Source organism: Mustela nivalis, assembly GCF_964662115.1.
Source record: "Mustela nivalis genome assembly, chromosome: 6".
Taxonomy (NCBI): domain Eukaryota; kingdom Metazoa; phylum Chordata; class Mammalia; order Carnivora; family Mustelidae; genus Mustela; species Mustela nivalis.
The window spans coordinates 100,382,347-100,393,796 of NC_139025.1; the positions used below are offsets into that span (position 1 = coordinate 100,382,347).

The 11,450-nt window shown below is 50.2% G+C and overlaps 2 long non-coding RNA genes across 2 annotated transcripts in view; one reads left to right on the forward strand and one right to left on the reverse strand.

Moving 5' to 3' along the window:
* Window positions 1–11,353, reverse strand: part of LOC309867912 — a 42,730-nt gene extending 31,377 nt beyond the window's left edge. The window contains exons 1-2 of the long non-coding RNA XR_014313396.1: window positions 11,112–11,353; window positions 10,554–10,666 (exon numbers count right to left, since the gene is read on the reverse strand). This is a non-coding gene — a long non-coding RNA (uncharacterized lncRNA). The remainder of the gene's footprint in view (window positions 1–10,553; window positions 10,667–11,111) is intronic.
* Window positions 603–3,211, forward strand: LOC309867909. The gene is made up of 3 exons (XR_014313392.1): window positions 603–797; window positions 1,600–1,690; window positions 2,712–3,211. It is a non-coding gene; the product is annotated as an uncharacterized lncRNA (long non-coding RNA).
* Window positions 11,354–11,450: the final 97 nt, after the last annotated feature.

Consider the following 11,450-nt stretch of genomic DNA (forward strand, 5'->3'; position numbering starts at 1 on the left):
CCACCTTTCTGCCTTTGTTCCTGCATTTCCCTCAGTCTGGGGTTCCCAGACCCTGCATGAGCCCCCTGGTGTAGATGCCATCTCCTACAGGAAGTCTTCCTTACTTCCTCCAGGGAGAACGCATCTCATTGTCAGCTTTTATCTGCTCTTGGAACGCTTTTATCCTTCTGCCTTGTGTCTGTTGGAGCCTTTGCTTGCCTGCTCTTCTCCACCACTGGACCAGCAGCTCATTGGGGGCCAGGCCTGGAGTGACACCTGCTATTTGTCCCCTGCATTTCCTCTGCCCAGGTGCTGGGCTCTTTGGAGCGCAGCCACTGGGGAACGGGAAACAGGCTTTGCTTGTGCTCTTCAGCACATTCATCGGTGTCTTGCCACTACCATCTTGACCTGGGTTCTCGAGACCAAGGGAACCCTCGGGGTAGCCCACTTCCACCCAAGCCTTCCCACAGGTGGGCACAGAAAGACTTCTCACACTAGTGCTTTACCTTTCAATGTGCCTGAACACACCGAGGATACCTTGTTTCTCAGCAGCTGTGGAAAGTAGGCATCATGAGCCCTATGGGACAGGAGAGAAACTGAGGCTCCGAGAGCGGTTTCCCAAGCCTGACTATACTTTGGAATCACCTGAGGAGCTTTTAAAAATTAAACCTGGATCTCTGGGGCTGGAGCCCAGGGTTCAGTCTTTTTTAAAACACTCTGGGTGATTTTAATAAATAACCAAGCTTGAGAGCCACCGGACAAGCCCAAGGGTCCATAGCTGCGGGGAGAGAGACAACTCTTCAACTCCAAACCTTGAGGTAGTGCTCTTACCTTTATCCCAAGAAGAGCTGGGGAGATTCCTAGCCCACGGGCTATTTGGGGTCCGCTAGGCTGGAAGGCAGTGCTGGAAAACTGACATTATCTTTTCATTTTGGGGCTCCACAAGACAATTGTCATCTGTGAAGCCAACCTCTTCCCTACTTGTCCTTCCTTGACTCCAGAACTCGAGCCCAGACAGCCAAAGCCCAGGGGACAACGGGTGACTCAGACACTTCCTGTTTTCTTGGCTGTGGGGACAGGGGCATGGAAACAATCGGGCTGGGGTTCATGGCCTAAGAGAGGGGCTTGGAGAGAGGAGGAGGCTGGAGCCAAAGGGCCAACCAGCCTTGAGATGCAGGCGTGAGCCGGGGAGAGCCACAGGAGGAGTGGAAATGAGGGAAGGGGATTGTCGGATAGCCGGAGCAGCAAAGGGAGAAAGGATTTGGAGTGAGCTTCTCTTAAATGTGCGAATTTTCTGGATCCCCAGGGAATGCAGGAGAGACCTACAGTTCTGCCGATCTGGTTCAGGCGATGTGAGGGGTGGAAGCTGAGTCCAAAAGAACAGCTTGAAGCAGGGAGGCAACGGACCTGGGTTACCTTGTCCTCACCCTGCCATGAATTAGCGGATGACCCGTGGCCATCTCTGAGCCCCTGCTTCCTCTCCTATAAAATGGAGGAGGCTGGGATAAGCAGAGCTCCAAGAAGTCCTGTGATTCTAAGCAAAAACCATATCTTCTCCCAGTCTTACAGAGCACCATGTGGAATCCAGGTGACTTTTGACTGACATGATTTTGATTTCAGGTTGGACAATGACCATGGGAGGTAGGCGGGGAAGGTCTGATTACTACCTGATCGCTGCTGGAAACACTGTTCATCAGGAAGACTAAGGAAGGTACTGGCTAAAGCTGTGTGGAAATGGGGACCAGGGCACTACTAATGACCCCATTCGGTCACCCCTTCCTTGGAGGACAGCAACTTGGGGATGTTGATGGAAAATTATACATGTCTTAATTTTGACCTCCATCGTCTCCCTGATGGAGTCACCCTCTGGAAATAATGCTACATTTGGAAAAGACTCATTGCACAGGAAGATATATACTAAAGTTAATTTTGTATTAATGAGAGGTAAAACACAGCCCAGACAGCCACAAAAGGAAAATTTTTCTGAGAGACAAATTACCCTCAAACTGAGTGGCTTAACAAGCATTTGCTATCTCAGAGTTTCTGTGGCTCAGCTGGGAGCCTCTGGGTCAGTGTTCCTCAGGAGGCTGCTGTCCACCTCAAAGCGAGGCTGGGAGAGGATCCACCTCCCAGGTCACTCAGGTGGCTCAGGTCCTTGTTGGCTCTTGAGACATAGGGTCCTCAACTGCCCCTCCACAGGACAGCCCACAACATGGCGGCTGGCTTCCCTCAGAGCAAGTGAACAACCTGGAAGGCACACAGGCCTCTGTGACTTGATCTTGAAAGAGACCTCCCCTCATTTCTGCTATATTCTATTCATCCTAATTCTATTAGAATATTTCAACTCTAATTCTAATTCTGTTCATTAGAATGGAGTCACTAGGTCAAGCCCAGGTTCAAGAGGAGAGGGTTACATTAGCATGTGAATACCAGGGGAAAGCTTTCCTCCCCCCTCAGTGTCCTTGGCTGGCTCTGAAAATTAAACTGAGCAGGACAGATGATCAGGAGAAGAGCATACAAATGTATTTAATATAAGTTTCATATGACACGGGAGCCTTCCTAAGGAAATGAAGACCAGAAAAAACAGACCTGAGTATTTCTATGCTAGGTATGATGAAGAGTGGGCAGGCATTCCTTCATAGGAGTATGATGGGTCAGAGAATGTAGTAAACTGGGGGAAACTTAGCAAGACCTGTTTGTTCAGATTCTTCATGGTGTTTCTGTCTTTGCAGATAATGGTGGCCCTTTCTTCCCAGACGGGGAGGGCATCTCTCTCAGGAGCGTTTCTGACTTGTTTCAGGGGAGAGGGGCAGAGAGAAGGTCAGAGTGATCTTCCTGCTCCTGCTGTCTTCTCAGACTCAGCTTAAACTCTTCAATATGGCAAGGTGCCTCGTTTTGGGGTAGCGTGTCTGGAACCCCATCCAGATCACCCGGTGCCATCTTAGAGGCTGCCTACCATAAAGCATATGGGACATGTGGATGATCTTAAGTGAAACAAAGACAACAGGATTCAAAACTGGATACCCAGGGCGGTCACGTCTGAGTGAAAATACGACAGGGAAAAGGGTGGGAAGAAATTGGTTAAAAACACATTTACAGAGGCGCCTTGGTGGCTCAGTGGGTTAAAGCCTCTGCCTTTGTCTCAGGTCATGATCCCAGGGTCCTGGGATCGAGCCCCAAGTCAGGATCTCTGCTCAGTGGGGAGTCTGCTTCCTCCTCTCTCTCTGCCTACCTCTCTGCCTACTTGTGATCTCTGTCTGTCAAGTAAATAAATAAAATCTTTTAAAGTATATATATATAAAACACATTTACAGTTGATCCTTGAACAACATGGGTTTGAACAATGTGGCTGCATTTATACACAGCTTCTTATCAGTGAAATATATGAGAACATTTTTGGAAGTTTGTGGCAATTTGAGAAACATCGGTTGAACCAAGTAGCCTAGAAATATCAAAAAAATTAAGAAAGTTAGGTATGTCATGAATGCATAAAATAGATGTGGATACTAGTCTACCGTAAAGTACACATCAATTACAAAGTTAAAATCTATCAAGCCTTATGCACATGAGCACAGATCAGACATTATCTTTTCATTTTTGGTGCCTCACATTGGTATATCGAACATTTACAGCACTTTGCATCACGTAAGACACTACTGATGTAGGTAGGTATGGACAGATTATTCATCTTGTAAACAGTATCAGTAAACCCAGAACAGCACTCTTTTCTCTTCCTTATGACTTTCCTAACAACATTTTCTTCACTAGCATACTGTATTATAAGAATACAGTATATAACACATGTAACATACAAGATGTGGAGTAACTGACTATTGATGCTATTGCTAAGGCTTTCCAATCAACTGTAGGCTATTATTAACTATTGAGTCAAAAGTTATACATGGGTATTTGGCTGTTCGGGGGTCAGTGCCCCTAACCCCTGCATTGTTCGAGGGTCTACTGCACACACTAAAAACCTAAACGGGTTCTGCATGATGAAGTACCTTTATAACTTAGGTCTTTTGCTTTTCCCCACGTGGGTTAACCTATGCATCTCCCCCCAACCAATTATTTATTCTTCAAACTTAAATAATGAATTTTCTGGCCCTGGAGGGCAAAGAGGCTGGGTAGAAGAAGCCCAGCTCCTACCATCTGTCCTTGAGCCTGTCTGAGCAATAAGAATCCGTCAGTTTGGGGCACCTGGGCGTCTCAGGGGTTAAGCCTCTGCCTTCGGTTCAGGTCATGATCTCGAGCCCCATATCAGGCTCTCTGCTCAGTGGGAAGTCTGCTTCCCCCTCTCTCTCTGCCTACTTGTGATCTCTCTCTGTCAAAAAAAAAAAAAAAAAAAAAAGAATCCATCAGTTCTCACCCTAGGGACAGGCTCGGGGGTGTATTTCCAGCAGGTCCTTACCAGCTCTCATCTCATTACATATTCCGGGGTCTGCTGGAGTCTGAGAACGTGGCTTGGGGATTCATCCTGAAAGCAGCATTACTTGGGGAGGATTTGGTGTAGAGAGGGTTGCAAGAGTGGAGAGACACAGGAAGTGACCTGGACAGAAAGGAGAAAGCAGTTGAAACGGTAGAAAAATGCCAGAAAGTTGGAGTCTCAGAGTCTGAGCCTGCTGGTCCCTTGAGTGTGACTCTTTCAACCCTCTGTTTACTCATCCACAGAATGGGATGAAAATAGGTGATACTGGGGCGCCTGGGTGGCTCAGTGGGTAATGCCTCTGCCTTCGGCTCAGGTCATGGTCCCAGGTCCTGGGATCGAGCCCCGCATCGGGCTCTCTGCTCAGCAGGGAGCCTGCATCCTCCTCTCTCTGCCTGCCTCTCTGCCTGCTTGTGATCGCTGTCTGTCAAATAAATAAATAAAATCTTTTAAAAAAAAGAAAATAGGTGATACTGTCCTTCTTCATTCAACAGGGTTAAGGGAGACTTATTAGACACAGAAATACACTCTGTAAACTGTAAGGCTCTGGACCAGTGATGGTTTCTTCAGGGATTAGCTGGAGCAAATACACCACTGAGCTCCCCACATGTGCCAAGTCACTCCCCAGCCACCAGCCACAGGCCAATTTGGCTCCCACGTACTGAGCCACGGTTCCATTCTCATCTCTCTCTAGTTACGCTGGTTAAATGTTGACACTGAGTATAACTGCTTATAAAGAATGAGGCTTATCTCTAATGAAGGACGAGCTGGCAACACCCATCAAAGTCACAACTAACTCAGCAATTCCACTTTTAGGACTGTGCATCCCGTGCACAAGCAGGGATGAAATTACATGTACAGGTACATGCACTGCGGTGCTCTTGGTGAGAGCAAAGCATTGGGAAAAAAAGAAAGTTCCGACAAACCATAAGTGACTCTTAATCTCACAAAACAAACTGAGGGTTGCTGGGGGGAGGGGGTTTGGGAGAAGAGGGTGGGATTATAGACATTGGGGAGGGTATGTGCTTTGGTGAGTGCTGTGAAGTGTGTAAACCTGGTGATTCACAGACCTGTACCCCTGGGGATAAAAATATATGTTTATAAAAAATAAAAAATTAAAAAAAAATGTGTTAATGATAAAAAAAAAAAAAAAAGAAAGTTCCCCCACAGGGCACTGGTTAGATCAATTAGGGAACATCCATCCAATGGAACACCGTGAAGGTATTAAAGCAAATACGCTGGCACTGGGTGCATTGATCCAGAAAGATCACCAACATACACTATAAAAAGAAAAAAACGCAGGCTGCCAAACACTTCTACCTATCTATCTCCTCTGATGTAAGTAATCAAAGCGACCTATACATATAGGTACCTAATTTGTACGAAAACACAGAGGAAACACAGGGAGAGATGTGGCCAGTTGTCGGAAATGGGCATCTCAGAAGGGACAGTGGGAGAAGGGGACTAGGAGAAACCCATTCTTGTTCCATTTATTTCAGGGATGGTTGCCATTGTTTTGTATGTGAATCTATTGGGGTATTTTCTATGTAATTTTTTAAACTTAGAAGTTATATATATTTTTACACATATATTATTTTTATACTATACACACACACACACACACACACACACATGCCTTAGAATCTTCCACTGTCTTGGGCTGCCTGGGTGGCTCAGTCGGTTAGGCATCTGCCTTTGGATTGCGTCATGATCCCAGGGTCCTAGGAGCAAACCCCAGGTCGAGCCCCATGTCAGGCTCCCAGGTCATCGGGGAGCCTGCTTCTCCCTCTTCCCCCTGTTCATGCTCTCTCTCTCTAAAATAAATAACCTTAGAAAGAAGAAGAAGGAGGAGGAGGAGGAGGGGGAGGGGGAGAGGAGGAGGAGGAGGAGGAGAAGAAGAAGAAGAAGAAGAAGAAGAAGAAGAAGAAGAAGAAGAAGAAGAAGAAGAAGAAGAAGAAGAAGAAGAAGAGGAGGAAGAAGAAGAGGAAGAAGGAGAAGAATCTTTCACTGGCACCCTGGCTACTGTTCGAGAAACTTTCTGAGATCATCATCATTGGGTCTCATGGGTACTTCTTCCTCAGGAGGGAGTCACCAGCATCGTTCCTTGACATGCTCCCTGTAGAAGGACCTAGGCTCCCCTTTCCTAAGCTGGTGCCGCCTCCCCAATGAGGTTCTCTAAGCAGCCCTGAGGTCCATCCTCAAGGACACCATCCCCAGCCCAGGCTTTCTCCTGCCCAGGGACGATCCCCTGAACTTGTTCTCACACCCTCCATGTTGGGGAGGAAGGCAAAACCCAAAACACCTTCATTCCTTCATTCCTTCAACAAATCATAGTCACTCGTGAATGAAAGTAGACAAGATTAGAGTCTAGTGCAGACAGACTCTGATCAAACAGCCTTCTCAGTAAACACGAGGTGAGGTCGGTGATGCAGGTTATGGGAGACAGACCCCGACAAGGTTCAGAGCAAGGAAAAGGGATGGAGGCTTTTCTCCCACTTTTGCGGAGAGTCTCCCCCTCTCCCCACTCCAGTCCTCACTCTCTCCACCCTCGCGGAACTAGAACCTGCTCAGCTGGGGTCTTCAACAGCTGGCCCCAAGGTGCCCCAGGAGTGGAGCTGGGGGAGAAAATGCCAGGCAGGACCCAGGGAGCCTCAGCAGATGAGCTTAAGCCAAAGAGCTCTGCAGAAGGGAAGGGCTGGCCCATCGGGCAGCCTGGTTCCAGAACAGCCATCATCATTAGGACTTGTTTGCAGGTGCTGACCTCTGCAAGGGTCCTGGCCCCTTTGGGTTTAGAATTGGCAGTTTCACAGTGAGTGCCAGCATCTGGACCACAAAGACTATTCGTGTGTGTGTGTGTGTGTGTGTGTGTGTGTGTGTTTATACACACATGCACACTATACACACAGGTCCATGCTCTGGGGCGATTCCTTCCAAACGTACTGGGTGTGGTGATTCCTTCCAAACATACTGGAACAGCCTCAATTTCCCATATTCGGATACCACAAACCATTGAAAGCTCCTGCAGATTCCAATATGGTTATTTATGTAGTACTTCTTTGGTCTTGTTCCAGGAAAAAGGATCTGAGAACCAGCTTGCAGAGCTGTAGATACCTCAGGATTTAAAAATAACAGGCAAGGAGATCAGGGGAAGGGCGAGTGAGATGACACAGAAACGTATAGGTCAAGTTCTGGGCACAAGCTGAGGCGGGCCATAGATGTAGCTCAGCATTTCCAAGCGGTCAGAGCTCAGCAGGACAAGGCATGGATTCCCACTCTTCAGACCTGCAGGAATTTCCCCCAAATCCCTCAGAGGATGCAGCGACTCAGAGTCGGGAAGTGGTGGTTTGGCAATACGCGACTGCTTTTGTCGAAACTCACAGGACAGTGCATGTGAGATGCGTGCATTTCACTGGGAGCAGATCTTGCCTCAAAGAGAAAAGAGCCCGAAACAAATATAGTTGGTGAAATGCCTATGAAGTGTTTAGGGCTATGGGGACCCAGCATTGGCACCTTACTGGGAAAGGCATGGGAGAAGCAGAGGGGCTGGCTGGCTGGCCGGCAGAGAGGAGACCGGGATAAAGCAAAGCAAAGTAAAAGAGAGCCTCAGCAGACATTCAGCGGACACACAGTGTGAAATGTGCAATTCCTCCAACTTTCCTGCATGTTTGGACATTTTTATGATAAAAGGTTGGGCACTCCAAGAAGTGAAGTGGACTATGGACATTAACCATCCATACCCGAAGGCAAAAGGCCCTATGTTTTGTTCTCATGGCCCAAGCTAGCAGCCGCCCTCCAAGTCCACACCGTGGGTAGTGAGTGGGGCTCTAGGACGCAGAGGTCCCCTTCAGCGGGGACAGAGGGGCCTGGCCCCTGCAGAGCCCACAGCATGGCAGGATTTAGGCATCTTCCAAACAAACAAAGCCCTCAGATCATGGAAACCCCTGGTCAGCCCACCAGGCACTGTGCCTCACCCAGAACACCCCCCTATGTGGGGTTCAGCCTTGAGAACATAATAGTGTTGAGGACAAGACCATTTACTGGGGCCTTTCTCCCTGCCAGGCACCGCAGAAAACATGTCTATCATGCCTTTTAACATTTAAGTGATGCTGGGAAGCATGTATCCCCATTTATACATGAAAAAATGGCTCAGAGATGTTCTGGGACGTGTGTGTAACACTCAGCTGCCCGGTGCTGAGCTGAGAAGCAAAGTTAGATTTGCCTCCAGATTCTCTGAGCCTAACCGCTACCCTCTCTGCTCCATGAGCCACTCACCCCAGCCCTTCCACCCTCCTCCCCAAACCCCTCCCCTAGAGGCCTGTCACAGACAACTTGCCTCTCTACTCCAGCCTCCAAAGGAAGTCCGATTTGGGCCCAGAGTGCGCCTTATAAACCAAGCATCCCACTCCTGGCCCTGTGTTCCTGCTCCCCTGGACAGATCTACTCCCTGAGGTGGGCTCTTTCCCCCAACATTCCCTGGACACACACGTGTATGCACGCACACACACACACACACACACCCCGCAACCTCCTGAGGTGCTCCAGCAAAGCAGCCCCACCGTCATCCCTGCAAACCTCCCACCTCCGTCCCAGCATCAGCAGCACTGCTCTGACCAGCTTCCCTGCCTCCTACGAAGCCCAAATCAAGACAACCTGAAAATAGCCTATCACCTCTTTAATAGAACCCCAGAGCTAAGGAAGACCAGACAACTAGTGGCCAGACTCCTTTGTGGGGTTTTTTGGTTTTTGTTTTCTTTTAAGATTTTTTATTTATCTAATTGACAGACAGAGATCACAAGTAGGCAGAGAGGCAGGCAGAGAGAGAGGGGGAAGCAGGCTCCCCGCTGAGCAGAGAGCCTGACTCGGGGCTCGATCCCAGGACTCCGAGATCATGACCCGAGCTGAAGGCAGAGGCTCAACCCACTGAGCCACCCGGGGCCCCTGGACTCCTTTGTTTTTACAGGGGGGGGGGGGGAAACAAAGGCCCAGAGAGGGGCAATGGGTGGCCCAATGTCACACTGCACCTTGATTCCTGGGACTGGTCCCCTCAGGTCAGGGCTGAATAGGCTGAGTTGGGCCGTAGGGCCAGGGGTGGTGGTAGATGGAGTCTATAGACCTCTTTGGAGAGGGAAAAACTGGCCCCTATGGCCAGGGAAGAGAATTGCGAGGCCCTACAGTGCCAGCCAGAGGACCGAGAGAGACCTGTTTTCATTTGTTAGATAGGGAGCCTTGGTCCCAGAGAAAGTCACTGTCACTGGATCCCACAGCTACTTCTTGGCTACATGGAGGCAGGGGTCTGTTTTCCTGAATCTCCAGTGTCTTTCCCACTCCAGCCCCTCTGTTAGCTTGGAAGGGTCCTGAGCTATGGGGCAGGCTGAGCTGGGCCTCTCCCATATCCAGACCCAGAGAGGGGCAAGTCCCTTCTTAAAAGTCTCAGAGCTTGGGCTCCGTGCTGGATCCTGCAGAGGCTGTTGGCAAAGGGCTCCCACCTCCATAGTCTCTGTTAGGGAGAGAAAAGGAGGAGCTACACGGGTCCAAAGGCCACCTGTCTCTCCCAACACACCTGCTTGCAGCCAGGCCCGGCCCTCAGGGACCTCAGACGCAAAGGCAGGGTCCTGGCCTGGTTGCTGCAGACCTCAGGCTGGACCCAAGCAGCCTGGGACTAGAGGAAGAGGGGATAGGTAGAGAGTCATCCAGCGGTGAGGTGCAGGTCCTTCCAGCCAGAGCCAGGCTCCCAGCTGGTGGAAGGAGAGAGAACAGGAGCAGGACAGTAGAGACAGAGCCCCCAAGCAGCCCCAGCCATGCCAGGCTGACCATCTCCTCCAACACAAACACTGAGCCCCTGGCTCTGCAGGAAGGGGGCATTTTTCAGAGATGACATCAGCTCTTAAAGTTTTATGTATCCTGCCTACCTCAGCCCAGCAAGCAGAGTCCCCAGAGCCCTGAGCTCTGTGAGGCAGGCACTAGTCCTGGCACAAATAGCACATCACTGGCCTTGGATGCCACAGCAGACTACCCAGAGGGGAGATGGACACTCAGGTAGCCTGTCCAGAGACCTGATCGCCCTGAGGACACAGCTCTGCCTGCTTGGACACTGCATGACAGATACAAGAGTAGAAAAGATACCAGGTTCCCAGTTCCCCAAACATACCTCAGGACCTTTCCTCAGGCTGTTTCCCCTGCCTGTTCCCATGCCTTCCTGGCTCCATGCCACATAACCAACACCTCTGCAGCCTTCAAGTGTCAGGTTCGATGTCCCCTTCCCTGTGAAGACAGTTGCACCTCCTTGAGACTCTACAGTGTCCTGTCCTTCCTTCCGTTAGAGTCCTTATCTTTGTCCCCCAACCCCGTACGGTGTTTAGAACCACTTTCCCTCCATCCATCCACAGCTTTCCTCCCCCACCAGACCTCGAACCCCCAGAGGGCACAGGCCAAGTCCCATTCCTCTCTGGCAAGAAAGAGATTAATCAACCAAGGTCAAAGAGGCACCCGGTTGACAGAGCCCCGGTGAAGCTCAGTTAAAGGCAGGGGAGCCAGGTGAATGGGATGAAGGCAGTCACAATGGGGAACCCGGGCAGCCAGGATGGGAAGCCAGAGGGGCTGAACCTCCAGGGAGGGTGTTCCAGCAAGCAATCCGGATTAAGCGAGTGAGTGAAGGAATGAATGAAGGGCCCAAACAGAGGAGATAAGGTGGAAAAACCAACTTTACCTTCTGCCACGAGTGGTCTCTGACAGCACGGAGAGGTGGACACAAAGAGGGGGTCTGCAAATGCTGATCCCCACCCCGCCACCCCCACCTCCAGCTTCCCAGGCTAAGGTGAGTAGAATGTGGCCCAGCAGGCTGAGAAAGGGTAGGGGGGCCTGGATCCCTGCCCCTCTGCCTTCACAGGGGGCCGACTGGATGTGCCAGGGCCCAGAGCCAAGCTGTCCCTGCAGCTGACTCAGGCCCCACCAGCCAGCTCAGCATTCCTGCCCTCCCCGTTCAATGGGGCTATTGAAGCTCTTTGCAGGGGGAGGTTAGGCCGGTGACCACACCCCCCAACCAGAG